Here is a 24,960-nt window from a genome sequence, read left to right on the forward strand (position 1 = left end):
GGGTGTGGGCATGGGCAGGATAGGTTGTGGGGGACCCGTCAGGGCATTGCCCGTTTGGAAGCCCGTTCGGAAGGCGAGAGGAGGCGGGGCAGGAAACTCTGCTCAATTTCTTTCCCAGAGGCCTGTGGAGAACCCTTTGCACGTTTGAGCCAGCCGGGCCTGCATCAGCAGATCCTGCTCCACTGGGAAGGGAGAGCCTGTAGGCGTAAATCAAAAAAAGGGGAGAAATCTGCAAATTCTAGTGGCAGACCCATGTTGCCCAGGAAGCAATCAGTTTCTCCTGCTCCCTATAGTGGAAAAAGACATAGGAGGTGTATTTCTCTAGGCAGGGGCTCTGTGTAGATGGCACTTCATTGCTCTGGGAAGCATCCATGCTGGTAGAAGAGTAGCAGCAGACTCCACACCTGAGGCTTGAATGGGGACCGTTGGGGAGGGGCAGTGGGAGGCCGAGGAGGGCGGAGGAAAATGCTTTTCAAAAGCATCTGCACGTTCCTACAAACCTGCTGAAAACCCATACCAGGAATGGGGCTCGAACCCATGCGGACAAACGTCCATTGGATCTTAAGTCCAACGCCTTAACCACTCGGCCACCCTGGTGAGACCCAAGGATTTACTTTCTTCAACTCCCTTTTTATGCTTGCTACTGTAGCACCAGCTGTCCAGCAAGAGGTGATTGCAGAGTTAAAAGGCTTTTGCAGGAGGTTAAAAGTAATTGCTTATAACAAACACACTGTGTGACACCTAACTTTCTCCCACTCGGACCTTACCGTTAATTTTTATATTGGAGTTAGCTTAGTCACAATAAGGGGGTGAGCAAGGCAGGCACACTAGAGCATCTACTCCCTGGTGGTCTAGTGGCTAGGATTCGGCGCTTTCACCGCCGCGGCCCGGGTTCGATTCCCGGTCAGGGAAGATCCCTCTAAAGCCTAGATTGCTTAATTTGTCTGTGTATCTTTTTTAAAAGAAGGTCTTTAAAAAGGCACCCCTCCCAATAGATGAAAGCGGAGGAATGGGGCTTGTTCTCCTGTGCCCCAGGTTGCTTTGCCCCCATTGACCTAAGCCACCTTTGTGCGCACGCAGTCCCCCACCCAGTCAGGTGCTCTATGTTGGCGTGAAGTGCAGTACCAGCTCAACAGAAAGGTAAATTGCTGGAAAACCCTGCTGTGATGCATACATCTACTTTGGAGCACTCTTCTCCTTTGCACTCTTGAATGGCTTAAGCGCAATGTATTCTTCCAGCAAGCTGAATAACGAGATAGGTGAGAGAAGGTGTACCAGCTGTCTGTGCGCCATCAGCAGCCACTAGGTGTCCCTCTTGGGTTTTCCCGGGGATCCTGATTGTGCAGGAATTCATCGGTTCAGTAGCAAGGGGGAGAGGATGGCCTGTGCCTGGAAGTGACAGGCAGTCTGGTGGCATCATGAGGATTAAGTTCCGATTCATATTTGCTGTAGAATAAAATATGTTTTCAGCCCCCATGAGCTTTGTCACTCGGAGAGCAGTGTATGAACTTTTGCTGCACGGCTCTGGGCTCCCTGGTGGTCTAGTGGTTAGGATTCGGCGCTCTCACCGCCGCGGCCCGGGTTCGATTCCCGGTCAGGGAAAAGTCCCTCTTCTGACCTTGAAAGCTTTTCCTTCCCGTAGGTCAGGGCTTCTCAAAATGAAGTTGCTTTTCTGACTCACAATTTGCCTAGCATGACGCAGTATCGCTCAAAATATGATTTTCGCAAGGTTCCTTTAGAGCTGCTTCCCATGGTGGGAGGCAAGGCTCTTGAGCAAGTGAGATCCTGTATTCCGAGGCGCGCTTCCTTTTGTAGGCTTCTGACCCCATGGCCTGTGGCAGGTAGTCCTCCTTTGACTGGGCCGCAGGCTTTGTCTCCAAATGGCGTCCTGGACCCACTGCAACCCACCTGTTTGCTAAAACGGAAGTCTGCCTCTGGGTAAGAAAAAGCTGAGCTGCACGTACGGAAAGCGGCAGAGGCCAGAGGCGGGGAGGGTGTGGCAAGGGCTGCCTGATTTGCATAGTGACCTGTTGCATCTTGGGAATGTACAGGCTTTGGAGCTTAACAGGTACTGCAGGTGTCTGCCTGGCCTGAGAGATGCCTGTCTGGTGCTCCCCTCAGGACACACAGGCCTTCCATTCGAGCATGGAGGGTGAGGGACATGGGTCACCCTCATATACAGGGGTGTGGGCATGGGCAGGATAGGTTGTGGGGGACCCGTCAGGGCATTGCCCGTTTGGAAGCCCGTTCGGAAGGCGAGAGGAGGCGGGGCAGGAAACTCTGCTCAATTTCTTTCCCAGAGGCCTGTGGAGAACCCTTTGCACGTTTGAGCCAGCCGGGCCTGCATCAGCAGATCCTGCTCCACTGGGAAGGGAGAGCCTGTAGGCGTAAATCAAAAAAAGGGGAGAAATCTGCAAATTCTAGTGGCAGACCCATGTTGCCCAGGAAGCAATCAGTTTCTCCTGCTCCCTATAGTGGAAAAAGACATAGGAGGTGTATTTCTCTAGGCAGGGGCTCTGTGTAGATGGCACTTCATTGCTCTGGGAAGCATCCATGCTGGTAGAAGAGTAGCAGCAGACTCCACACCTGAGGCTTGAATGGGGACCGTTGGGGAGGGGCAGTGGGAGGCCGAGGAGGGCGGAGGAAAATGCTTTTCAAAAGCATCTGCACGTTCCTACAAACCTGCTGAAAACCCATACCAGGAATGGGGCTCGAACCCATGCGGACAAACGTCCATTGGATCTTAAGTCCAACGCCTTAACCACTCGGCCACCCTGGTGAGACCCAAGGATTTACTTTCTTCAACTCCCTTTTTATGCTTGCTACTGTAGCACCAGCTGTCCAGCAAGAGGTGATTGCAGAGTTAAAAGGCTTTTGCAGGAGGTTAAAAGTAATTGCTTATAACAAACACACTGTGTGACACCTAACTTTCTCCCACTCGGACCTTACCGTTAATTTTTATATTGGAGTTAGCTTAGTCACAATAAGGGGGTGAGCAAGGCAGGCACACTAGAGCATCTACTCCCTGGTGGTCTAGTGGCTAGGATTCGGCGCTTTCACCGCCGCGGCCCGGGTTCGATTCCCGGTCAGGGAAGATCCCTCTAAAGCATAGATTGCTTAATTTGTCTGTGTATCTTTTTTAAAAGAAGGTCTTTAAAAAGGCACCCCTCCCAATAGATGAAAGCGGAGGAATGGGGCTTGTTCTCCTGTGCCCCAGGTTGCTTTGCCCCCATTTACCTAAGCCACCTTTGTGCGCACGCAGTCCCCCACCCAGTCAGGTGCTCTATGTTGGCGTGAAGTGCAGTACCAGCTCAACAGAAAGGTAAATTGCTGGAAAACCCTGCTGTGATGCATACATCTACTTTGGAGCACTCTTCTCCTTTGCACTCTTGAATCGCTTAAGCGCAATGTATTCTTCCAGCAAGCTGAATAACGAGATAGGTGAGAGAAGGTGTACCAGCTGTCTGTGCGCCATCAGCAGCCACTAAGTGTCCCTCTTGGGTTTTCCCGGGGATCCTGATTGTGCAGGAATTCATCGGTTCAGTAGCAAGGGGGAGAGGATGGCCTGTGCCTGGAAGTGACAGGCAGTCTGGTGGCATCATGAGGATTAAGTTCCGATTCATATTTGCTGTAGAATAAAATATGTTTTCAGCCCCCATGAGCTTTGTCACTCGGAGAGCAGTGTATGAACTTTTGCTGCACGGCTCTGGGCTCCCTGGTGGTCTAGTGGTTAGGATTCGGCGCTCTCACCGCCGCGGCCCGGGTTCGATTCCCGGTCAGGGAAAAGTCCCTCTTCTGACCTTGAAAGCTTTTCCTTCCCGTAGGTCAGGGCTTCTCAAAATGAAGTTGCTTTTCTGACTCACAATTTGCCTAGCATGACGCAGTATCGCTCAAAATATGATTTTCGCAAGGTTCCTTTAGAGCTGCTTCCCATGGTGGGAGGCAAGGCTCTTGAGCAAGTGAGATCCTGTATTCCGAGGCGCGCTTCCTTTTGTAGGCTTCTGACCCCATGGCCTGTGGCAGGTAGTCCTCCTTTGACTGGGCCGCAGGCTTTGTCTCCAAATGGCGTCCTGGACCCACTGCAACCCACCTGTTTGCTAAAACGGAAGTCTGCCTCTGGGTAAGAAAAAGCTGAGCTGCACGTACGGAAAGCGGCAGAGGCCAGAGGCGGGGAGGGTGTGGCAAGGGCTGCCTGATTTGCATAGTGACCTGTTGCATCTTGGGAATGTACAGGCTTTGGAGCTTAACAGGTACTGCAGGTGTCTGCCTGGCCTGAGAGATGCCTGTCTGGTGCTCCCCTCAGGACACACAGGCCTTCCATTCGAGCATGGAGGGTGAGGGACATGGGTCACCCTCATATACAGGGGTGTGGGCATGGGCAGGATAGGTTGTGGGGGACCCGTCAGGGCATTGCCCGTTTGGAAGCCCGTTCGGAAGGCGAGAGGAGGCGGGGCAGGAAACTCTGCTCAATTTCTTTCCCAGAGGCCTGTGGAGAACCCTTTGCACGTTTGAGCCAGCCGGGCCTGCATCAGCAGATCCTGCTCCACTGGGAAGGGAGAGCCTGTAGGCGTAAATCAAAAAAAGGGGAGAAATCTGCAAATTCTAGTGGCAGACCCATGTTGCCCAGGAAGCAATCAGTTTCTCCTGCTCCCTATAGTGGAAAAAGACATAGGAGGTGTATTTCTCTAGGCAGGGGCTCTGTGTAGATGGCACTTCATTGCTCTGGGAAGCATCCATGCTGGTAGAAGAGTAGCAGCAGACTCCACACCTGAGGCTTGAATGGGGACCGTTGGGGAGGGGCAGTGGGAGGCCGAGGAGGGCGGAGGAAAATGCTTTTCAAAAGCATCTGCACGTTCCTACAAACCTGCTGAAAACCCATACCAGGAATGGGGCTCGAACCCATGCGGACAAACGTCCATTGGATCTTAAGTCCAACGCCTTAACCACTCGGCCACCCTGGTGAGACCCAAGGATTTACTTTCTTCAACTCCCTTTTTATGCTTGCTACTGTAGCACCAGCTGTCCAGCAAGAGGTGATTGCAGAGTTAAAAGGCTTTTGCAGGAGGTTAAAAGTAATTGCTTATAACAAACACACTGTGTGACACCTAACTTTCTCCCACTCGGACCTTACCGTTAATTTTTATATTGGAGTTAGCTTAGTCACAATAAGGGGGTGAGCAAGGCAGTTACACTAGAGCATCTACTCCCTGGTGGTCTAGTGGCTAGGATTCGGCGCTTTCACCGCCGCGGCCCGGGTTCGATTCCCGGTCAGGGAAGATCCCTCTAAAGCATAGATTGCTTAATTTGTCTGTGTATCTTTTTTAAAAGAAGGTCTTTAAAAAGGCACCCCTCCCAATAGATGAAAGCGGAGGAATTGGGCTTGTTCTCCTGTGCCCCAGGTTGCTTTGCCCCCATTGACCTAAGCCACCTTTGTGCGCACGCAGTCCCCCACCCAGTCAGGTGCTCTATGTTGGCGTGAAGTGCAGTACCAGCTCAACAGAAAGGTAAATTGCTGGAAAACCCTGCTGTGATGCATACATCTACTTTGGAGCACTCTTCTCCTTTGCACTCTTGAATCGCTTAAGCGCAATGTATTCTTCCAGCAAGCTGAATAACGAGATAGGTGAGAGAAGGTGTACCAGCTGTCTGTGCGCCATCAGCAGCCACTAGGTGTCCCTCTTGGGTTTTCCCGGGGATCCTGATTGTGCAGGAATTCATCGGTTCAGTAGCAAGGGGGAGAGGATGGCCTGTGCCTGGAAGTGACAGGCAGTCTGGTGGCTTCATGAGGATTAAGTTCCGATTCATATTTGCTGTAGAATAAAATATGTTTTCAGCCCCCATGAGCTTTGTCACTCGGAGAGCAGTGTATGAACTTTTGCTGCACGGCTCTGGGCTCCCTGGTGGTCTAGTGGTTAGGATTCGGCGCTCTCACCGCCGCGGCCCGGGTTCGATTCCCGGTCAGGGAAAAGTCCCTCTTCTGACCTTGAAAGCTTTTCCTTCCCGTAGGTCAGGGCTTCTCAAAATGAAGTTGCTTTTCTGACTCACAATTTGCCTAGCATGACGCAGTATCGCTCAAAATATGATTTTCGCAAGGTTCCTTTAGAGCTGCTTCCCATGGTGGGAGGCAAGGCTCTTGAGCAAGTGAGATCCTGTATTCCGAGGCGCGCTTCCTTTTGTAGGCTTCTGACCCCATGGCCTGTGGCAGGTAGTCCTCCTTTGACTGGGCCGCAGGCTTTGTCTCCAAATGGCGTCCTGGACCCACTGCAACCCACCTGTTTGCTAAAACGGAAGTCTGCCTCTGGGTAAGAAAAAGCTGAGCTGCACGTACGGAAAGCGGCAGAGGCCAGAGGCGGGGAGGGTGTGGCAAGGGCTGCCTGATTTGCATAGTGACGTGTTGCATCTTGGGAATGTACAGGCTTTGGAGCTTAACAGGTACTGCAGGTGTCTGCCTGGCCTGAGAGATGCCTGTCTGGTGCTCCCCTCAGGACACACAGGCCTTCCATTCGAGCATGGAGGGTGAGGGACATGGGTCACCCTCATATACAGGGGTGTGGGCATGGGCAGGATAGGTTGTGGGGGACCCGTCAGGGCATTGCCCGTTTGGAAGCCCGTTCGGAAGGTGAGAGGAGGCGGGGCAGGAAACTCTGCTCAATTTCTTTCCCAGAGGCCTGTGGAGAACCCTTTGCACGTTTGAGCCAGCCGGGCCTGCATCAGCAGATCCTGCTCCACTGGGAAGGGAGAGCCTGTAGGCGTAAATCAAAAAAAGGGGAGAAATCTGCAAATTCTAGCGGCAGACCCATGTTGCCCAGGAAGCAATCAGTTTCTCCTGCTCCCTATAGTGGAAAAAGACATAGGAGGTGTATTTCTCTAGGCAGGGGCTCTGTGTAGATGGCACTTCATTGCTCTGGGAAGCATCCATGCTGGTAGAAGAGTAGCAGCAGACTCCACACCTGAGGCTTGAATGGGGACTGTTGGGGAGGGGCAGTGGGAGGCCGAGGAGGGCGGAGGAAAATGCTTTTCAAAAGCATCTGCACGTTCCTACAAACCTGCTGAAAACCCATTCCAGGAATGGGGCTCGAACCCATGCGGACAAACGTCCATTGGATCTTAAGTCCAACGCCTTAACCACTCGGCCACCCTGGTGAGACCCAAGGATTTACTTTCTTCAACTCCCTTTTTATGCTTGCTGCTGTAGCACCAGCTGTCCAGCAAGAGGTGATTGCAGAGTTAAAAGGCTTTTGCAGGAGGTTAAAAGTAATTGCTTATAACAAACACACTGTGTGACACCTAACTTTCTCCCACTCGGACCTTACCGTTAATTTTTATATTGGAGTTAGCTTAGTCACAATGAGGGGGTGAGCAAGGCAGGCACACTAGAGCATCTACTCCCTGGTGGTCTAGTGGCTAGGATTCGGCGCTTTCACCGCCGCGGCCCGGGTTCGATTCCCGGTCAGGGAAGATCCCTCTAAAGCATAGATTGCTTAATTTGTCTGTGTATCTTTTTTAAAAGAAGGTCTTTAAAAAGGCACCCCTCCCAATAGATGAAAGCGGAGGAATGGGGCTTGTTCTCCTGTGCCCCAGGTTGCTTTGCCCCCATTGACCTAAGCCACCTTTGTGCGCACGCAGTCCCCCACCCAGTCAGGTGCTCTATGTTGGCGTGAAGTGCAGTACCAGCTCAACAGAAAGGTAAATTGCTGGAAAACCCTGCTGTGATGCATACATCTACTTTGGAGCACTCTTCTCCTTTGCACTCTTGAATCGCTTAAGCGCAATGTATTCTTCCAGCAAGCTGAATAACGAGATAGGTGAGAGAAGGTGTACCAGCTGTCTGTGCGCCATCAGCAGCCACTAGGTGTCCCTCTTGGGTTTTCCCAGGGATCCTGATTGTGCAGGAATTCATCGGTTCAGTAGCAAGGGGGAGAGGATGGCCTGTGCCTGGAAGTGACAGGCAGTCTGGTGGCATCATGAGGATTAAGTTCCGATTCATATTTGCTGTAGAATAAAATATGTTTTCAGCCCCCATGAGCTTTGTCACTCGGAGAGCAGTGTATGAACTTTTGCTGCACGGCTCTGGGCTCCCTGGTGGTCTAGTGGTTAGGATTCGGCGCTCTCACCGCCGCGGCCCGGGTTCGATTCCCGGTCAGGGAAAAGTCCCTCTTCTGACCTTGAAAGCTTTTCCTTCCCGTAGGTCAGGGCTTCTCAAAATGAAGTTGCTTTTCTGACTCACAATTTGCCTAGCATGACGCAGTATCGCTCAAAATATGATTTTCGCAAGGTTCCTTTAGAGCTGCTTCCCATGGTGGGAGGCAAGGCTCTTGAGCAAGTGAGATCCTGTATTCCGAGGCGCGCTTCCTTTTGTAGGCTTCTGACCCCATGGCCTGTGGCAGGTAGTCCTCCTTTGACTGGGCCGCAGGCTTTGTCTCCAAATGGCGTCCTGGACCCACTGCAACCCACCTGTTTGCTAAAACGGAAGTCTGCCTCTGGGTAAGAAAAAGCTGAGCTGCACGTACGGAAAGCGGCAGAGGCCAGAGGCGGGGAGGGTGTGGCAAGGGCTGCCTGATTTGCATAGTGACCTGTTGCATCTTGGGAATGTACAGGCTTTGGAGCTTAACAGGTACTGCAGGTGTCTGCCTGGCCTGAGAGATGCCTGTCTGGTGCTCCCCTCAGGACACACAGGCCTTCCATTCGAGCATGGAGGGTGAGGGACATGGGTCACCCTCATATACAGGGGTGTGGGCATGGGCAGGATAGGTTGTGGGGGACCCGTCAGGGCATTGCCCGTTTGGAAGCCCGTTCGGAAGGCGAGAGGAGGCGGGGCAGGAAACTCTGCTCAATTTCTTTCCCAGAGGCCTGTGGAGAACCCTTTGCACGTTTGAGCCAGCCGGGCCTGCATCAGCAGATCCTGCTCCACTGGGAAGGGAGAGCCTGTAGGCGTAAATCAAAAAAAGGGGAGAAATCTGCAAATTCTAGTGGCAGACCCATGTTGCCCAGGAAGCAATCAGTTTCTCCTGCTCCCTATAGTGGAAAAAGACATAGGAGGTGTATTTCTCTAGGCAGGGGCTCTGTGTAGATGGCACTTCATTGCTCTGGGAAGCATCCATGCTGGTAGAAGAGTAGCAGCAGACTCCACACCTGAGGCTTGAATGGGGACCGTTGGGGAGGGGCAGTGGGAGGCCGAGGAGGGCGGAGGAAAATGCTTTTCAAAAGCATCTGCACGTTCCTACAAACCTGCTGAAAACCCATACCAGGAATGGGGCTCGAACCCATGCGGACAAACGTCCATTGGATCTTAAGTCCAACGCCTTAACCACTCGGCCACCCTGGTGAGACCCAAGGATTTACTTTCTTCAACTCCCTTTTTATGCTTGCTACTGTAGCACCAGCTGTCCAGCAAGAGGTGATTGCAGAGTTAAAAGGCTTTTGCAGGAGGTTAAAAGTAATTGCTTATAACAAACACACTGTGTGACACCTAACTTTCTCCCACTCGGACCTTACCGTTAATTTTTATATTGGAGTTAGCTTAGTCACAATAAGGGGGTGAGCAAGGCAGGCTCACTAGAGCATCTACTCCCTGGTGGTCTAGTGGCTAGGATTCGGTGCTTTCACCGCCGCGGCCCGGGTTCGATTCCCAGTCAGGGAAGATCCCTCTAAAGCATAGATTGCTTAATTTGTCTGTGTATCTTTTTTAAAAGAAGGTCTTTAAAAAGGCACCCCTCCCAATAGATGAAAGCGGAGGAATTGGGCTTGTTCTCCTGTGCCCCAGGTTGCTTTGCCCCCATTGACCTAAGCCACCTTTGTGCGCACGCAGTCCCCCACCCAGTCAGGTGCTCTATGTTGGCGTGAAGTGCAGTACCAGCTCAACAGAAAGGTAAATTGCTGGAAAACCCTGCTGTGATGCATACATCTACTTTGGAGCACTCTTCTCCTTTGCACTCTTGAATCGCTTAAGCGCAATGTATTCTTCCAGCAAGCTGAATAACGAGATAGGTGAGAGAAGGTGTACCAGCTGTCTGTGCGCCATCAGCAGCCACTAGGTGTCCCTCTTGGGTTTTCCCGGGGATCCTGATTGTGCAGGAATTCATCGGTTCAGTAGCAAGGGGGAGAGGATGGCCTGTGCCTGGAAGTGACAGGCAGTCTGGTGGCATCATGAGGATTAAGTTCCGATTCATATTTGCTGTAGAATAAAATATGTTTTCAGCCCCCATGAGCTTTGTCACTCGGAGAGCAGTGTATGAACTTTTGCTGCACGGCTCTGGGCTCCCTGGTGGTCTAGTGGTTAGGATTCGGCGCTCTCACCGCCGCGGCCCGGGTTCGATTCCCGGTCAGGGAAAAGTCCCTCTTCTGACCTTGAAAGCTTTTCCTTCCCGTAGGTCAGGGCTTCTCAAAATGAAGTTGCTTTTCTGACTCACAATTTGCCTAGCATGACGCAGTATCGCTCAAAATATGATTTTCGCAAGGTTCCTTTAGAGCTGCTTCCCATGGTGGGAGGCAAGGCTCTTGAGCAAGTGAGATCCTGTATTCCGAGGCGCGCTTCCTTTTGTAGGCTTCTGACCCCATGGCCTGTGGCAGGTAGTCCTCCTTTGACTGGGCCGCAGGCTTTGTCTCCAAATGGCGTCCTGGACCCACTGCAACCCACCTGTTTGCTAAAACGGAAGTCTGCCTCTGGGTAAGAAAAAGCTGAGCTGCACGTACGGAAAGCGGCAGAGGCCAGAGGCGGGGAGGGTGTGGCAAGGGCTGCCTGATTTGCATAGTGACGTGTTGCATCTTGGGAATGTACAGGCTTTGGAGCTTAACAGGTACTGCAGGTGTCTGCCTGGCCTGAGAGATGCCTGTCTGGTGCTCCCCTCAGGACACACAGGCCTTCCATTCGAGCATGGAGGGTGAGGGACATGGGTCACCCTCATATACAGGGGTGTGGGCATGGGCAGGATAGGTTGTGGGGGACCCGTCAGGGCATTGCCCGTTTGGAAGCCCGTTCGGAAGGCGAGAGGAGGCGGGGCAGGAAACTCTGCTCAATTTCTTTCCCAGAGGCCTGTGGAGAACCCTTTGCACGTTTGAGCCAGCCGGGCCTGCATCAGCAGATCCTGCTCCACTGGGAAGGGAGAGCCTGTAGGCGTAAATCAAAAAAAGGGGAGAAATCTGCAAATTCTAGTGGCAGACCCATGTTGCCCAGGAAGCAATCAGTTTCTCCTGCTCCCTATAGTGGAAAAAGACATAGGAGGTGTATTTCTCTAGGCAGGGGCTCTGTGTAGATGGCACTTCATTGCTCTGGGAAGCATCCATGCTGGTAGAAGAGTAGCAGCAGACTCCACACCTGAGGCTTGAATGGGGACCGTTGGGGAGGGGCAGTGGGAGGCCGAGGAGGGCGGAGGAAAATGCTTTTCAAAAGCATCTGCACGTTCCTACAAACCTGCTGAAAACCCATACCAGGAATGGGGCTCGAACCCATGCGGACAAACGTCCATTGGATCTTAAGTCCAACGCCTTAACCACTCGGCCACCCTGGTGAGACCCAAGGATTTACTTTCTTCAACTCCCTTTTTATGCTTGCTACTGTAGCACCAGCTGTCCAGCAAGAGGTGATTGCAGAGTTAAAAGGCTTTTGCAGGAGGTTAAAAGTAATTGCTTATAACAAACACACTGTGTGACACCTAACTTTCTCCCACTCGGACCTTACCGTTAATTTTTATATTGGAGTTAGCTTAGTCACAATAAGGGGGTGAGCAAGGCAGTTACACTAGAGCATCTACTCCCTGGTGGTCTAGTGGCTAGGATTCGGCGCTTTCACCGCCGCGGCCCGGGTTCGATTCCCGGTCAGGGAAGATCCCTCTAAAGCATAGATTGCTTAATTTGTCTGTGTATCTTTTTTAAAAGAAGGTCTTTAAAAAGGCACCCCTCCCAATAGATGAAAGCGGAGGAATTGGGCTTGTTCTCCTGTGCCCCAGGTTGCTTTGCCCCCATTGACCTAAGCCACCTTTGTGCGCACGCAGTCCCCCACCCAGTCAGGTGCTCTATGTTGGCGTGAAGTGCAGTACCAGCTCAACAGAAAGGTAAATTGCTGGAAAACCCTGCTGTGATGCATACATCTACTTTGGAGCACTCTTCTCCTTTGCACTCTTGAATCGCTTAAGCGCAATGTATTCTTCCAGCAAGCTGAATAACGAGATAGGTGAGAGAAGGTGTACCAGCTGTCTGTGCGCCATCAGCAGCCACTAGGTGTCCCTCTTGGGTTTTCCCGGGGATCCTGATTGTGCAGGAATTCATCGGTTCAGTAGCAAGGGGGAGAGGATGGCCTGTGCCTGGAAGTGACAGGCAGTCTGGTGGCTTCATGAGGATTAAGTTCCGATTCATATTTGCTGTAGAATAAAATATGTTTTCAGCCCCCATGAGCTTTGTCACTCGGAGAGCAGTGTATGAACTTTTGCTGCACGGCTCTGGGCTCCCTGGTGGTCTAGTGGTTAGGATTCGGCGCTCTCACCGCCGCGGCCCGGGTTCGATTCCCGGTCAGGGAAAAGTCCCTCTTCTGACCTTGAAAGCTTTTCCTTCCCGTAGGTCAGGGCTTCTCAAAATGAAGTTGCTTTTCTGACTCACAATTTGCCTAGCATGACGCAGTATCGCTCAAAATATGATTTTCGCAAGGTTCCTTTAGAGCTGCTTCCCATGGTGGGAGGCAAGGCTCTTGAGCAAGTGAGATCCTGTATTCCGAGGCGCGCTTCCTTTTGTAGGCTTCTGACCCCATGGCCTGTGGCAGGTAGTCCTCCTTTGACTGGGCCGCAGGCTTTGTCTCCAAATGGCGTCCTGGACCCACTGCAACCCACCTGTTTGCTAAAACGGAAGTCTGCCTCTGGGTAAGAAAAAGCTGAGCTGCACGTACGGAAAGCGGCAGAGGCCAGAGGCGGGGAGGGTGTGGCAAGGGCTGCCTGATTTGCATAGTGACGTGTTGCATCTTGGGAATGTACAGGCTTTGGAGCTTAACAGGTACTGCAGGTGTCTGCCTGGCCTGAGAGATGCCTGTCTGGTGCTCCCCTCAGGACACACAGGCCTTCCATTCGAGCATGGAGGGTGAGGGACATGGGTCACCCTCATATACAGGGGTGTGGGCATGGGCAGGATAGGTTGTGGGGGACCCGTCAGGGCATTGCCCGTTTGGAAGCCCGTTCGGAAGGCGAGAGGAGGCGGGGCAGGAAACTCTGCTCAATTTCTTTCCCAGAGGCCTGTGGAGAACCCTTTGCACGTTTGAGCCAGCCGGGCCTGCATCAGCAGATCCTGCTCCACTGGGAAGGGAGAGCCTGTAGGCGTAAATCAAAAAAAGGGGAGAAATCTGCAAATTCTAGCGGCAGACCCATGTTGCCCAGGAAGCAATCAGTTTCTCCTGCTCCCTATAGTGGAAAAAGACATAGGAGGTGTATTTCTCTAGGCAGGGGCTCTGTGTAGATGGCACTTCATTGCTCTGGGAAGCATCCATGCTGGTAGAAGAGTAGCAGCAGACTCCACACCTGAGGCTTGAATGGGGACTGTTGGGGAGGGGCAGTGGGAGGCCGAGGAGGGCGGAGGAAAATGCTTTTCAAAAGCATCTGCACGTTCCTACAAACCTGCTGAAAACCCATTCCAGGAATGGGGCTCGAACCCATGCGGACAAACGTCCATTGGATCTTAAGTCCAACGCCTTAACCACTCGGCCACCCTGGTGAGACCCAAGGATTTACTTTCTTCAACTCCCTTTTTATGCTTGCTGCTGTAGCACCAGCTGTCCAGCAAGAGGTGATTGCAGAGTTAAAAGGCTTTTGCAGGAGGTTAAAAGTAATTGCTTATAACAAACACACTGTGTGACACCTAACTTTCTCCCACTCGGACCTTACCGTTAATTTTTATATTGGAGTTAGCTTAGTCACAATAAGGGGGTGAGCAAGGCAGGCACACTAGAGCATCTACTCCCTGGTGGTCTAGTGGCTAGGATTCGGCGCTTTCACCGCCGCGGCCCGGGTTCGATTCCCGGTCAGGGAAGATCCCTCTAAAGCATAGATTGCTTAATTTGTCTGTGTATCTTTTTTAAAAGAAGGTCTTTAAAAAGGCACCCCTCCCAATAGATGAAAGCGGAGGAATGGGGCTTGTTCTCCTGTGCCCCAGGTTGCTTTGCCCCCATTGACCTAAGCCACCTTTGTGCGCACGCAGTCCCCCACCCAGTCAGGTGCTCTATGTTGGCGTGAAGTGCAGTACCAGCTCAACAGAAAGGTAAATTGCTGGAAAACCCTGCTGTGATGCATACATCTACTTTGGAGCACTCTTCTCCTTTGCACTCTTGAATCGCTTAAGCGCAATGTATTCTTCCAGCAAGCTGAATAACGAGATAGGTGAGAGAAGGTGTACCAGCTGTCTGTGCGCCATCAGCAGCCACTAGGTGTCCCTCTTGGGTTTTCCCAGGGATCCTGATTGTGCAGGAATTCATCGGTTCAGTAGCAAGGGGGAGAGGATGGCCTGTGCCTGGAAGTGACAGGCAGTCTGGTGGCATCATGAGGATTAAGTTCCGATTCATATTTGCTGTAGAATAAAATATGTTTTCAGCCCCCATGAGCTTTGTCACTCGGAGAGCAGTGTATGAACTTTTGCTGCACGGCTCTGGGCTCCCTGGTGGTCTAGTGGTTAGGATTCGGCGCTCTCACCGCCGCGGCCCGGGTTCGATTCCCGGTCAGGGAAAAGTCCCTCTTCTGACCTTGAAAGCTTTTCCTTCCCGTAGGTCAGGGCTTCTCAAAATGAAGTTGCTTTTCTGACTCACAATTTGCCTAGCATGACGCAGTATCGCTCAAAATATGATTTTCGCAAGGTTCCTTTAGAGCTGCTTCCCATGGTGGGAGGCAAGGCTCTTGAGCAAGTGAGATCCTGTATTCCGAGGCGCGCTTCCTTTTGTAGGCTTCTGACCCCATGGCCTGTGGCAGGTAGTCCTCCTTTGACTGGGCCGCAGGCTTTGTCTCCAAATGGCGTCCTGGACCCACTGCAACCCACCTGTTTGCTAAAACGGAAGTCTGCCTCTGGGTAAGAAAAAGCTGAGCTGCACGTACGGAAAGCGGCAGAGGCCAGAGGCGGGGAGGGTGTGGCAAGGGCTGCCTGATTTGCATAGTGACCTGTTGCATCTTGGGAATGTACAGGCTTTGGAGCTTAACAGGTACTGCAGGTGTCTGCCTGGCCTGAGAGATGCCTGTCTGGTGCTCCCCTCAGGACACACAGGCCTTCCATTCGAGCATGGAGGGTGAGGGACATGGGTCACCCTCATATACAGGGGTGTGGGCATGGGCAGGATAGGTTGTGGGGGACCCGTCAGGGCATTGCCCGTTTGGAAGCCCGTTCGGAAGGCGAGAGGAGGCGGGGCAGGAAACTCTGCTCAATTTCTTTCCCAGAGGCCTGTGGAGAACCCTTTGCACGTTTGAGCCAGCCGGGCCTGCATCAGCAGATCCTGCTCCACTGGGAAGGGAGAGCCTGTAGGCGTAAATCAAAAAAAGGGGAGAAATCTGCAAATTCTAGCGGCAGACCCATGTTGCCCAGGAAGCAATCAGTTTCTCCTGCTCCCTATAGTGGAAAAAGACATAGGAGGTGTATTTCTCTAGGCAGGGGCTCTGTGTAGATGGCACTTCATTGCTCTGGGAAGCATCCATGCTGGTAGAAGAGTAGCAGCAGACTCCACACCTGAGGCTTGAATGGGGACTGTTGGGGAGGGGCAGTGGGAGGCCGAGGAGGGCGGAGGAAAATGCTTTTCAAAAGCATCTGCACGTTCCTACAAACCTGCTGAAAACCCATTCCAGGAATGGGGCTCGAACCCATGCGGACAAACGTCCATTGGATCTTAAGTCCAACGCCTTAACCACTCGGCCACCCTGGTGAGACCCAAGGATTTACTTTCTTCAACTCCCTTTTTATGCTTGCTGCTGTAGCACCAGCTGTCCAGCAAGAGGTGATTGCAGAGTTAAAAGGCTTTTGCAGGAGGTTAAAAGTAATTGCTTATAACAAACACACTGTGTGACACCTAACTTTCTCCCACTCGGACCTTACCGTTAATTTTTATATTGGAGTTAGCTTAGTCACAATAAGGGGGTGAGCAAGGCAGGCACACTAGAGCATCTACTCCCTGGTGGTCTAGTGGCTAGGATTCGGCGCTTTCACCGCCGCGGCCCGGGTTCGATTCCCGGTCAGGGAAGATCCCTCTAAAGCATAGATTGCTTAATTTGTCTGTGTATCTTTTTTAAAAGAAGGTCTTTAAAAAGGCACCCCTCCCAATAGATGAAAGCGGAGGAATGGGGCTTGTTCTCCTGTGCCCCAGGTTGCTTTGCCCCCATTGACCTAAGCCACCTTTGTGCGCACGCAGTCCCCCACCCAGTCAGGTGCTCTATGTTGGCGTGAAGTGCAGTACCAGCTCAACAGAAAGGTAAATTGCTGGAAAACCCTGCTGTGATGCATACATCTACTTTGGAGCACTCTTCTCCTTTGCACTCTTGAATCGCTTAAGCGCAATGTATTCTTCCAGCAAGCTGAATAACGAGATAGGTGAGAGAAGGTGTACCAGCTGTCTGTGCGCCATCAGCAGCCACTAGGTGTCCCTCTTGGGTTTTCCCAGGGATCCTGATTGTGCAGGAATTCATCGGTTCAGTAGCAAGGGGGAGAGGATGGCCTGTGCCTGGAAGTGACAGGCAGTCTGGTGGCATCATGAGGATTAAGTTCCGATTCATATTTGCTGTAGAATAAAATATGTTTTCAGCCCCCATGAGCTTTGTCACTCGGAGAGCAGTGTATGAACTTTTGCTGCACGGCTCTGGGCTCCCTGGTGGTCTAGTGGTTAGGATTCGGCGCTCTCACCGCCGCGGCCCGGGTTCGATTCCCGGTCAGGGAAAAGTCCCTCTTCTGACCTTGAAAGCTTTTCCTTCCCGTAGGTCAGGGCTTCTCAAAATGAAGTTGCTTTTCTGACTCACAATTTGCCTAGCATGACGCAGTATCGCTCAAAATATGATTTTCGCAAGGTTCCTTTAGAGCTGCTTCCCATGGTGGGAGGCAAGGCTCTTGAGCAAGTGAGATCCTGTATTCCGAGGCGCGCTTCCTTTTGTAGGCTTCTGACCCCATGGCCTGTGGCAGGTAGTCCTCCTTTGACTGGGCCGCAGGCTTTGTCTCCAAATGGCGTCCTGGACCCACTGCAACCCACCTGTTTGCTAAAACGGAAGTCTGCCTCTGGGTAAGAAAAAGCTGAGCTGCACGTACGGAAAGCGGCAGAGGCCAGAGGCGGGGAGGGTGTGGCAAGGGCTGCCTGATTTGCATAGTGACCTGTTGCATCTTGGGAATGTACAGGCTTTGGAGCTTAACAGGTACTGCAGGTGTCTGCCTGGCCTGAGAGATGCCTGTCTGGTGCTCCCCTCAGGACACACAGGCCTTCCATTCGAGCATGGAGGGTGAGGGACATGGGTCACCCTCATATACAGGGGTGTGGGCATGGGCAGGATAGGTTGTGGGGGACCCGTCAGGGCATTGCCCGTTTGGAAGCCCGTTCGGAAGGCGAGAGGAGGCGGGGCAGGAAACTCTGCTCAATTTCTTTCCCAGAGGCCTGTGGAGAACCCTTTGCACGTTTGAGCCAGCCGGGCCTGCATCAGCAGATCCTGCTCCACTGGGAAGGGAGAGCCTGTAGGCGTAAATCAAAAAAAGGGGAGAAATCTGCAAATTCTAGTGGCAGACCCATGTTGCCCAGGAAGCAATCAGTTTCTCCTGCTCCCTATAGTGGAAAAAGACATAGGAGGTGTATTTCTCTAGGCAGGGGCTCTGTGTAGATGGCACTTCATTGCTCTGGGAAGCATCCATGCTGGTAGAAGAGTAGCAGCAGACTCCACACCTGAGGCTTGAATGGGGACCGTTGGGGAGGGGCAGTGGGAGGCCGAGGAGGGCGGAGGAAAATGCTTTTCAAAAGCATCTGCACGTTCCTACAAACCTGCTGAAAACCCATACCAGGAATGGGGCTCGAACCCATGCGGACAAACGTCCATTGGATCTTAAGTCCAACGCCTTAACCACTCGGCCACCCTGGTGAGACCCAAGGATTTACTTTCTTCAACTCCCTTTTTATGCTTGCTACTGTAGCACCAGCTGTCCAGCAAGAGGTGATTGCAGAGTTAAAAGGCTTTTGCAGGAGGTTAAAAGTAATTGCTTATAACAAACACACTGTGTGACACCTAACTTTCTCCCACTCGGACCTTACCGTTAATTTTTATATTGGAGTTAGCTTAGTCACAATAAGGGGGTGAGCAAGGCAGGCTCACTAGAGCATCTACTCCCTGGTGGTCTAGTGGCTAGGATTCGGTGCTTTCACCGCCGCGGCCCGGGTTCGATTCCCAGTCAGGGAAGATCCCTCTAAAGCATAGATTGCTTAATTTGTCTGTGTATCTTTTTTAAAAGAAGGTCTTTAAAAAGGCACCCCTCCCAATAGATGAAAGCGGAGGAATTGGGCTTGTTCTCCTGTGCCCCAGGTTGCTTTGCCCCCATTGACCTAAGCCACCTTTGTGCGCACGCAGTCCCCCACCCAGTCAGGTGCTCTATGTTGGCGTGAAGTGCAGTACCAGCTCAACAGAAAGGTAAATTGCTGGAAAACCCTGCTGTGATGCATACATCTACTTTGGAGCACTCTTCTCCTTTGCACTCTTGAATCGCTTAAGCGCAATGTATTCTTCCAGCAAGCTGAATAACGAGATAGGTGAGAGAAGGTGTACCAGCTGTCTGTGCGCCATCAGCAGCCACTAGGTGTCCCTCTTGGGTTTTCCCGGGGATCCTGATTGTGCAGGAATTCATCGGTTCAGTAGCAAGGGGGAGAGGATGGCCTGTGCCTGGAAGTGACAGGCAGTCTGGTGGCATCATGAGGATTAAGTTCCGATTCATATTTGCTGTAGAATAAAATATGTTTTCAGCCCCCATGAGCTTTGTCACTCGGAGAGCAGTGTATGAACTTTTGCTGCACGGCTCTGGGCTCCCTGGTGGTCTAGTGGTTAGGATTCGGCGCTCTCACCGCCGCGGCCCGGGTTCGATTCCCGGTCAGGGAAAAGTCCCTCTTCTGACCTTGAAAGCTTTTCCTTCCCGTAGGTCAGGGCTTCTCAAAATGAAGTTGCTTTTCTGACTCACAATTTGCCTAGCATGACGCAGTATCGCTCAAAATATGATTTTCGCAAGGTTCCTTTAGAGCTGCTTCCCATGGTGGGAGGCAAGGCTCTTGAGCAAGTGAGATCCTGTATTCCGAGGCGCGCTTCCTTTTGTAGGCTTCTGACCCCATGGCCTGTGGCAGGTAGTCCTCCTTTGACTGGGCCGCAGGCTTTGTCTCCAAATGGCGTCCTGGACCCACTGCAACCCACCTGTTTGCTAAAACGGAAGTCTGCCTCTGGGTAAGAAAAAGCTGAGCTGCACGTACGGAAAGCGGCAGAGGCCAGAGGCGGGGAGGGTGTGGCAAGGGCTGCCTGATTTGCATAGTGACGTGTTGCATCTTGGGAATGTACAGGCTTTGGAGCTTAACAGGTACTGCAGGTGTCTGCCTGGCCTGAGAGATGCCTGTCTGGTGCTCCCCTCAGGACACACAGGCCTTCCATTCGAGCATGGAGGGTGAGGGACATGGGTCACCCTCATATACAGGGGTGTGGGCATGGGCAGGATAGGTTGTGGGGGACCCGTCAGGGCATTGCCCGTTTGGAAGCCCGTTCGGAAGGCGAGAGGAGGCGGGGCAGGAAACTCTGCTCAATTTCTTTCCCAGAGGCCTGTGGAGAACCCTTTGCACGTTTGAGCCAGCCGGGCCTGCATCAGCAGATCCTGCTCCACTGGGAAGGGAGAGCCTGTAGGCGTAAATCAAAAAAAGGGGAGAAATCTGCAAATTCTAGTGGCAGACCCATGTTGCCCAGGAAGCAATCAGTTTCTCCTGCTCCCTATAGTGGAAAAAGACATAGGAGGTGTATTTCTCTAGGCAGGGGCTCTGTGTAGATGGCACTTCATTGCTCTGGGAAGCATCCATGCTGGTAGAAGAGTAGCAGCAGACTCCACACCTGAGGCTTGAATGGGGACCGTTGGGGAGGGGCAGTGGGAGGCCGAGGAGGGCGGAGGAAAATGCTTTTCAAAAGCATCTGCACGTTCCTACAAACCTGCTGAAAACCCATACCAGGAATGGGGCTCGAACCCATGCGGACAAACGTCCATTGGATCTTAAGTCCAACGCCTTAACCACTCGGCCACCCTGGTGAGACCCAAGGATTTACTTTCTTCAACTCCCTTTTTATGCTTGCTACTGTAGCACCAGCTGTCCAGCAAGAGGTGATTGCAGAGTTAAAAGGCTTTTGCAGGAGGTTAAAAGTAATTGCTTATAACAAACACACTGTGTGACACCTAACTTTCTCCCACTCGGACCTTACCGTTAATTTTTATATTGGAGTTAGCTTAGTCACAATAAGGGGGTGAGCAAGGCAGTTACACTAGAGCATCTACTCCCTGGTGGTCTAGTGGCTAGGATTCGGCGCTTTCACCGCCGCGGCCCGGGTTCGATTCCCGGTCAGGGAAGATCCCTCTAAAGCATAGATTGCTTAATTTGTCTGTGTATCTTTTTTAAAAGAAGGTCTTTAAAAAGGCACCCCTCCCAATAGATGAAAGCGGAGGAATTGGGCTTGTTCTCCTGTGCCCCAGGTTGCTTTGCCCCCATTGACCTAAGCCACCTTTGTGCGCACGCAGTCCCCCACCCAGTCAGGTGCTCTATGTTGGCGTGAAGTGCAGTACCAGCTCAACAGAAAGGTAAATTGCTGGAAAACCCTGCTGTGATGCATACATCTACTTTGGAGCACTCTTCTCCTTTGCACTCTTGAATCGCTTAAGCGCAATGTATTCTTCCAGCAAGCTGAATAACGAGATAGGTGAGAGAAGGTGTACCAGCTGTCTGTGCGCCATCAGCAGCCACTAGGTGTCCCTCTTGGGTTTTCCCGGGGATCCTGATTGTGCAGGAATTCATCGGTTCAGTAGCAAGGGGGAGAGGATGGCCTGTGCCTGGAAGTGACAGGCAGTCTGGTGGCTTCATGAGGATTAAGTTCCGATTCATATTTGCTGTAGAATAAAATATGTTTTCAGCCCCCATGAGCTTTGTCACTCGGAGAGCAGTGTATGAACTTTTGCTGCACGGCTCTGGGCTCCCTGGTGGTCTAGTGGTTAGGATTCGGCGCTCTCACCGCCGCGGCCCGGGTTCGATTCCCGGTCAGGGAAAAGTCCCTCTTCTGACCTTGAAAGCTTTTCCTTCCCGTAGGTCAGGGCTTCTCAAAATGAAGTTGCTTTTCTGACTCACAATTTGCCTAGCATGACGCAGTATCGCTCAAAATATGATTTTCGCAAGGTTCCTTTAGAGCTGCTTCCCATGGTGGGAGGCAAGGCTCTTGAGCAAGTGAGATCCTGTATTCCGAGGCGCGCTTCCTTTTGTAGGCTTCTGACCCCATGGCCTGTGGCAGGTAGTCCTCCTTTGACTGGGCCGCAGGCTTTGTCTCCAAATGGCGTCCTGGACCCACTGCAACCCACCTGTTTGCTAAAACGGAAGTCTGCCTCTGGGTAAGAAAAAGCTGAGCTGCACGTACGGAAAGCGGCAGAGGCCAGAGGCGGGGAGGGTGTGGCAAGGGCTGCCTGATTTGCATAGTGACCTGTTGCATCTTGGGAATGTACAGGCTTTGGAGCTTAACAGGTACTGCAGGTGTCTGCCTGGCCTGAGAGATGCCTGTCTGGTGCTCCCCTCAGGACACACAGGCCTTCCATTCGAGCATGGAGGGTGAGGGACATGGGTCACCCTCATATACAGGGGTGTGGGCATGGGCAGGATAGGTTGTGGGGGACCCGTCAGGGCATTGCCCGTTTGGAAGCCCGTTCGGAAGGCGAGAGGAGGCGGGGCAGGAAACTCTGCTCAATTTCTTTCCCAGAGGCCTGTGGAGAACCCTTTGCACGTTTGAGCCAGCCGGGCCTGCATCAGCAGATCCTGCTCCACTGGGAAGGGAGAGCCTGTAGGCGTAAATCAAAAAAAGGGGAGAAATCTGCAAATTCTAGCGGCAGACCCATGTTGCCCAGGAAGCAATCAGTTTCTCCTGCTCCCTATAGTGGAAAAAGACATAGGAGGTGTATTTCTCTAGGCAGGGGCTCTGTGTAGATGGCACTTCATTGCTCTGGGAAGCATCCATGCTGGTAGAAGAGTAGCAGCAGACTCCACACCTGAGGCTTGAATGGGGACTGTTGGGGAGGGGCAGTGGGAGGCCGAGGAGGGCGGAGGAAAATGCTTTTCAAAAGCATCTGCACGTTCCTACAAACCTGCTGAAAACCCATTCCAGGAATGGGGCTCGAACCCATGCGGACAAACGTCCATTGGATCTTAAGTCCAACGCCTTAACCACTCGGCCACCCTGGTGAGACCCAAGGATTTACTTTCTTCAACTCCCTTTTTATGCTTGCTGCTGTAGCACCAGCTGTCCAGCAAGAGGTGATTGCAGAGTTAAAAGGCTTTTGCAGGAGGTTAAAAGTAATTGCTTATAACAAACACACTGTGTGACACCTAACTTTCTCCCACTCGGACCTTACCGTTAATTTTTATATTGGAGTTAGCTTAGTCACAATAAGGGGGTGAGCAAGGCAGGCACACTAGAGCATCTACTCCCTGGTGGTCTAGTGGCTAGGATTCGGCGCTTTCACCGCCGCGGCCCGGGTTCGATTCCCGGTCAGGGAAGATCCCTCTAAAGCATAGATTGCTTAATTTGTCTGTGTATCTTTTTTAAAAGAAGGTCTTTAAAAAGGCACCCCTCCCAATAGATGAAAGCGGAGGAATGGGGCTTGTTCTCCTGTGCCCCAGGTTGCTTTGCCCCCATTGACCTAAGCCACCTTTGTGCGCACGCAGTCCCCCACCCAGTCAGGTGCTCTATGTTGGCGTGAAGTGCAGTACCAGCTCAACAGAAAGGTAAATTGCTGGAAAACCCTGCTGTGATGCATACATCTACTTTGGAGCACTCTTCTCCTTTGCACTCTTGAATCGCTTAAGCGCAATGTATTCTTCCAGCAAGCTGAATAACGAGATAGGTGAGAGAAGGTGTACCAGCTGTCTGTGCGCCATCAGCAGCCACTAGGTGTCCCTCTTGGGTTTTCCCAGGGATCCTGATTGTGCAGGAATTCATCGGTTCAGTAGCAAGGGGGAGAGGATGGCCTGTGCCTGGAAGTGACAGGCAGTCTGGTGGCATCATGAGGATTAAGTTCCGATTCATATTTGCTGTAGAATAAAATATGTTTTCAGCCCCCATGAGCTTTGTCACTCGGAGAGCAGTGTATGAACTTTTGCTGCACGGCTCTGGGCTCCCTGGTGGTCTAGTGGTTAGGATTCGGCGCTCTCACCGCCGCGGCCCGGGTTCGATTCCCGGTCAGGGAAAAGTCCCTCTTCTGACCTTGAAAGCTTTTCCTTCCCGTAGGTCAGGGCTTCTCAAAATGAAGTTGCTTTTCTGACTCACAATTTGCCTAGCATGACGCAGTATCGCTCAAAATATGATTTTCGCAAGGTTCCTTTAGAGCTGCTTCCCATGGTGGGAGGCAAGGCTCTTGAGCAAGTGAGATCCTGTATTCCGAGGCGCGCTTCCTTTTGTAGGCTTCTGACCCCATGGCCTGTGGCAGGTAGTCCTCCTTTGACTGGGCCGCAGGCTTTGTCTCCAAATGGCGTCCTGGACCCACTGCAACCCACCTGTTTGCTAAAACGGAAGTCTGCCTCTGGGTAAGAAAAAGCTGAGCTGCACGTACGGAAAGCGGCAGAGGCCAGAGGCGGGGAGGGTGTGGCAAGGGCTGCCTGATTTGCATAGTGACCTGTTGCATCTTGGGAATGTACAGGCTTTGGAGCTTAACAGGTACTGCAGGTGTCTGCCTGGCCTGAGAGATGCCTGTCTGGTGCTCCCCTCAGGACACACAGGCCTTCCATTCGAGCATGGAGGGTGAGGGACATGGGTCACCCTCATATACAGGGGTGTGGGCATGGGCAGGATAGGTTGTGGGGGACCCGTCAGGGCATTGCCCGTTTGGAAGCCCGTTCGGAAGGCGAGAGGAGGCGGGGCAGGAAACTCTGCTCAATTTCTTTCCCAGAGGCCTGTGGAGAACCCTTTGCACGTTTGAGCCAGCCGGGCCTGCATCAGCAGATCCTGCTCCACTGGGAAGGGAGAGCCTGTAGGCGTAAATCAAAAAAAGGGGAGAAATCTGCAAATTCTAGTGGCAGACCCATGTTGCCCAGGAAGCAATCAGTTTCTCCTGCTCCCTATAGTGGAAAAAGACATAGGAGGTGTATTTCTCTAGGCAGGGGCTCTGTGTAGATGGCACTTCATTGCTCTGGGAAGCATCCATGCTGGTAGAAGAGTAGCAGCAGACTCCACACCTGAGGCTTGAATGGGGACCGTTGGGGAGGGGCAGTGGGAGGCCGAGGAGGGCGGAGGAAAATGCTTTTCAAAAGCATCTGCACGTTCCTACAAACCTGCTGAAAACCCATACCAGGAATGGGGCTCGAACCCATGCGGACAAACGTCCATTGGATCTTAAGTCCAACGCCTTAACCACTCGGCCACCCTGGTGAGACCCAAGGATTTACTTTCTTCAACTCCCTTTTTATGCTTGCTACTGTAGCACCAGCTGTCCAGCAAGAGGTGATTGCAGAGTTAAAAGGCTTTTGCAGGAGGTTAAAAGTAATTGCTTATAACAAACACACTGTGTGACACCTAACTTTCTCCCACTCGGACCTTACCGTTAATTTTTATATTGGAGTTAGCTTAGTCACAATAAGGGGGTGAGCAAGGCAGGCTCACTAGAGCATCTACTCCCTGGTGGTCTAGTGGCTAGGATTCGGTGCTTTCACCGCCGCGGCCCGGGTTCGATTCCCAGTCAGGGAAGATCCCTCTAAAGCATAGATTGCTTAATTTGTCTGTGTATCTTTTT

General features: G+C 52.2%; 35 non-coding genes across 35 annotated transcripts; 23 read left to right on the plus strand and 12 right to left on the minus strand.

The window, feature by feature from the left end:
* Window positions 1–514: 514 nt before the first annotated feature.
* On the minus strand, window positions 515–597 carry TRNAL-UAA (transfer RNA leucine (anticodon UAA)). The gene has a single exon. It is a non-coding gene; the product is annotated as a tRNA-Leu (tRNA).
* Window positions 598–840: 243 nt separating this feature from the next.
* Window positions 841–912, plus strand: TRNAE-UUC (transfer RNA glutamic acid (anticodon UUC)). The gene has a single exon. It is a non-coding gene; the product is annotated as a tRNA-Glu (tRNA).
* A 618-nt stretch (window positions 913–1,530) lies between these two features.
* TRNAE-CUC (transfer RNA glutamic acid (anticodon CUC)) lies at window positions 1,531–1,602 on the plus strand. Its single transcript has one exon. It is a non-coding gene; the product is annotated as a tRNA-Glu (tRNA).
* Window positions 1,603–2,696: 1,094 nt separating this feature from the next.
* Window positions 2,697–2,779, minus strand: TRNAL-UAA (transfer RNA leucine (anticodon UAA)). Its single transcript has one exon. It is a non-coding gene; the product is annotated as a tRNA-Leu (tRNA).
* A 243-nt stretch (window positions 2,780–3,022) lies between these two features.
* Window positions 3,023–3,094, plus strand: TRNAE-UUC (transfer RNA glutamic acid (anticodon UUC)). Its single transcript has one exon. It is a non-coding gene; the product is annotated as a tRNA-Glu (tRNA).
* Window positions 3,095–3,712: 618 nt separating this feature from the next.
* Window positions 3,713–3,784, plus strand: TRNAE-CUC (transfer RNA glutamic acid (anticodon CUC)). The gene has a single exon. It is a non-coding gene; the product is annotated as a tRNA-Glu (tRNA).
* A 1,094-nt stretch (window positions 3,785–4,878) lies between these two features.
* TRNAL-UAA (transfer RNA leucine (anticodon UAA)) lies at window positions 4,879–4,961 on the minus strand. The gene has a single exon. It is a non-coding gene; the product is annotated as a tRNA-Leu (tRNA).
* Window positions 4,962–5,204: 243 nt separating this feature from the next.
* TRNAE-UUC (transfer RNA glutamic acid (anticodon UUC)) lies at window positions 5,205–5,276 on the plus strand. Its single transcript has one exon. It is a non-coding gene; the product is annotated as a tRNA-Glu (tRNA).
* Window positions 5,277–5,894: 618 nt separating this feature from the next.
* Window positions 5,895–5,966, plus strand: TRNAE-CUC (transfer RNA glutamic acid (anticodon CUC)). The gene has a single exon. It is a non-coding gene; the product is annotated as a tRNA-Glu (tRNA).
* A 1,094-nt stretch (window positions 5,967–7,060) lies between these two features.
* On the minus strand, window positions 7,061–7,143 carry TRNAL-UAA (transfer RNA leucine (anticodon UAA)). Its single transcript has one exon. It is a non-coding gene; the product is annotated as a tRNA-Leu (tRNA).
* A 243-nt stretch (window positions 7,144–7,386) lies between these two features.
* On the plus strand, window positions 7,387–7,458 carry TRNAE-UUC (transfer RNA glutamic acid (anticodon UUC)). The gene has a single exon. It is a non-coding gene; the product is annotated as a tRNA-Glu (tRNA).
* Window positions 7,459–8,076: 618 nt separating this feature from the next.
* Window positions 8,077–8,148, plus strand: TRNAE-CUC (transfer RNA glutamic acid (anticodon CUC)). Its single transcript has one exon. It is a non-coding gene; the product is annotated as a tRNA-Glu (tRNA).
* Window positions 8,149–9,242: 1,094 nt separating this feature from the next.
* Window positions 9,243–9,325, minus strand: TRNAL-UAA (transfer RNA leucine (anticodon UAA)). The gene has a single exon. It is a non-coding gene; the product is annotated as a tRNA-Leu (tRNA).
* A 243-nt stretch (window positions 9,326–9,568) lies between these two features.
* On the plus strand, window positions 9,569–9,640 carry TRNAE-UUC (transfer RNA glutamic acid (anticodon UUC)). The gene has a single exon. It is a non-coding gene; the product is annotated as a tRNA-Glu (tRNA).
* Window positions 9,641–10,258: 618 nt separating this feature from the next.
* On the plus strand, window positions 10,259–10,330 carry TRNAE-CUC (transfer RNA glutamic acid (anticodon CUC)). Its single transcript has one exon. It is a non-coding gene; the product is annotated as a tRNA-Glu (tRNA).
* A 1,094-nt stretch (window positions 10,331–11,424) lies between these two features.
* TRNAL-UAA (transfer RNA leucine (anticodon UAA)) lies at window positions 11,425–11,507 on the minus strand. The gene has a single exon. It is a non-coding gene; the product is annotated as a tRNA-Leu (tRNA).
* Window positions 11,508–11,750: 243 nt separating this feature from the next.
* TRNAE-UUC (transfer RNA glutamic acid (anticodon UUC)) lies at window positions 11,751–11,822 on the plus strand. The gene has a single exon. It is a non-coding gene; the product is annotated as a tRNA-Glu (tRNA).
* Window positions 11,823–12,440: 618 nt separating this feature from the next.
* On the plus strand, window positions 12,441–12,512 carry TRNAE-CUC (transfer RNA glutamic acid (anticodon CUC)). The gene has a single exon. It is a non-coding gene; the product is annotated as a tRNA-Glu (tRNA).
* A 1,094-nt stretch (window positions 12,513–13,606) lies between these two features.
* TRNAL-UAA (transfer RNA leucine (anticodon UAA)) lies at window positions 13,607–13,689 on the minus strand. Its single transcript has one exon. It is a non-coding gene; the product is annotated as a tRNA-Leu (tRNA).
* Window positions 13,690–13,932: 243 nt separating this feature from the next.
* Window positions 13,933–14,004, plus strand: TRNAE-UUC (transfer RNA glutamic acid (anticodon UUC)). Its single transcript has one exon. It is a non-coding gene; the product is annotated as a tRNA-Glu (tRNA).
* A 618-nt stretch (window positions 14,005–14,622) lies between these two features.
* On the plus strand, window positions 14,623–14,694 carry TRNAE-CUC (transfer RNA glutamic acid (anticodon CUC)). The gene has a single exon. It is a non-coding gene; the product is annotated as a tRNA-Glu (tRNA).
* Window positions 14,695–15,788: 1,094 nt separating this feature from the next.
* On the minus strand, window positions 15,789–15,871 carry TRNAL-UAA (transfer RNA leucine (anticodon UAA)). The gene has a single exon. It is a non-coding gene; the product is annotated as a tRNA-Leu (tRNA).
* Window positions 15,872–16,114: 243 nt separating this feature from the next.
* On the plus strand, window positions 16,115–16,186 carry TRNAE-UUC (transfer RNA glutamic acid (anticodon UUC)). Its single transcript has one exon. It is a non-coding gene; the product is annotated as a tRNA-Glu (tRNA).
* Window positions 16,187–16,804: 618 nt separating this feature from the next.
* Window positions 16,805–16,876, plus strand: TRNAE-CUC (transfer RNA glutamic acid (anticodon CUC)). The gene has a single exon. It is a non-coding gene; the product is annotated as a tRNA-Glu (tRNA).
* A 1,094-nt stretch (window positions 16,877–17,970) lies between these two features.
* Window positions 17,971–18,053, minus strand: TRNAL-UAA (transfer RNA leucine (anticodon UAA)). Its single transcript has one exon. It is a non-coding gene; the product is annotated as a tRNA-Leu (tRNA).
* A 243-nt stretch (window positions 18,054–18,296) lies between these two features.
* On the plus strand, window positions 18,297–18,368 carry TRNAE-UUC (transfer RNA glutamic acid (anticodon UUC)). Its single transcript has one exon. It is a non-coding gene; the product is annotated as a tRNA-Glu (tRNA).
* Window positions 18,369–18,986: 618 nt separating this feature from the next.
* On the plus strand, window positions 18,987–19,058 carry TRNAE-CUC (transfer RNA glutamic acid (anticodon CUC)). The gene has a single exon. It is a non-coding gene; the product is annotated as a tRNA-Glu (tRNA).
* Window positions 19,059–20,152: 1,094 nt separating this feature from the next.
* On the minus strand, window positions 20,153–20,235 carry TRNAL-UAA (transfer RNA leucine (anticodon UAA)). The gene has a single exon. It is a non-coding gene; the product is annotated as a tRNA-Leu (tRNA).
* A 243-nt stretch (window positions 20,236–20,478) lies between these two features.
* Window positions 20,479–20,550, plus strand: TRNAE-UUC (transfer RNA glutamic acid (anticodon UUC)). The gene has a single exon. It is a non-coding gene; the product is annotated as a tRNA-Glu (tRNA).
* A 618-nt stretch (window positions 20,551–21,168) lies between these two features.
* On the plus strand, window positions 21,169–21,240 carry TRNAE-CUC (transfer RNA glutamic acid (anticodon CUC)). The gene has a single exon. It is a non-coding gene; the product is annotated as a tRNA-Glu (tRNA).
* Window positions 21,241–22,334: 1,094 nt separating this feature from the next.
* TRNAL-UAA (transfer RNA leucine (anticodon UAA)) lies at window positions 22,335–22,417 on the minus strand. Its single transcript has one exon. It is a non-coding gene; the product is annotated as a tRNA-Leu (tRNA).
* A 243-nt stretch (window positions 22,418–22,660) lies between these two features.
* TRNAE-UUC (transfer RNA glutamic acid (anticodon UUC)) lies at window positions 22,661–22,732 on the plus strand. The gene has a single exon. It is a non-coding gene; the product is annotated as a tRNA-Glu (tRNA).
* Window positions 22,733–23,350: 618 nt separating this feature from the next.
* TRNAE-CUC (transfer RNA glutamic acid (anticodon CUC)) lies at window positions 23,351–23,422 on the plus strand. The gene has a single exon. It is a non-coding gene; the product is annotated as a tRNA-Glu (tRNA).
* Window positions 23,423–24,516: 1,094 nt separating this feature from the next.
* On the minus strand, window positions 24,517–24,599 carry TRNAL-UAA (transfer RNA leucine (anticodon UAA)). The gene has a single exon. It is a non-coding gene; the product is annotated as a tRNA-Leu (tRNA).
* A 243-nt stretch (window positions 24,600–24,842) lies between these two features.
* Window positions 24,843–24,914, plus strand: TRNAE-UUC (transfer RNA glutamic acid (anticodon UUC)). The gene has a single exon. It is a non-coding gene; the product is annotated as a tRNA-Glu (tRNA).
* The last annotated feature ends 46 nt before the right edge of the window (window positions 24,915–24,960 follow it).

This window comes from Lissotriton vulgaris, chromosome 4_1, assembly GCF_964263255.1.
Source record: "Lissotriton vulgaris chromosome 4_1, aLisVul1.2, whole genome shotgun sequence".
Taxonomy (NCBI): domain Eukaryota; kingdom Metazoa; phylum Chordata; class Amphibia; order Caudata; family Salamandridae; genus Lissotriton; species Lissotriton vulgaris.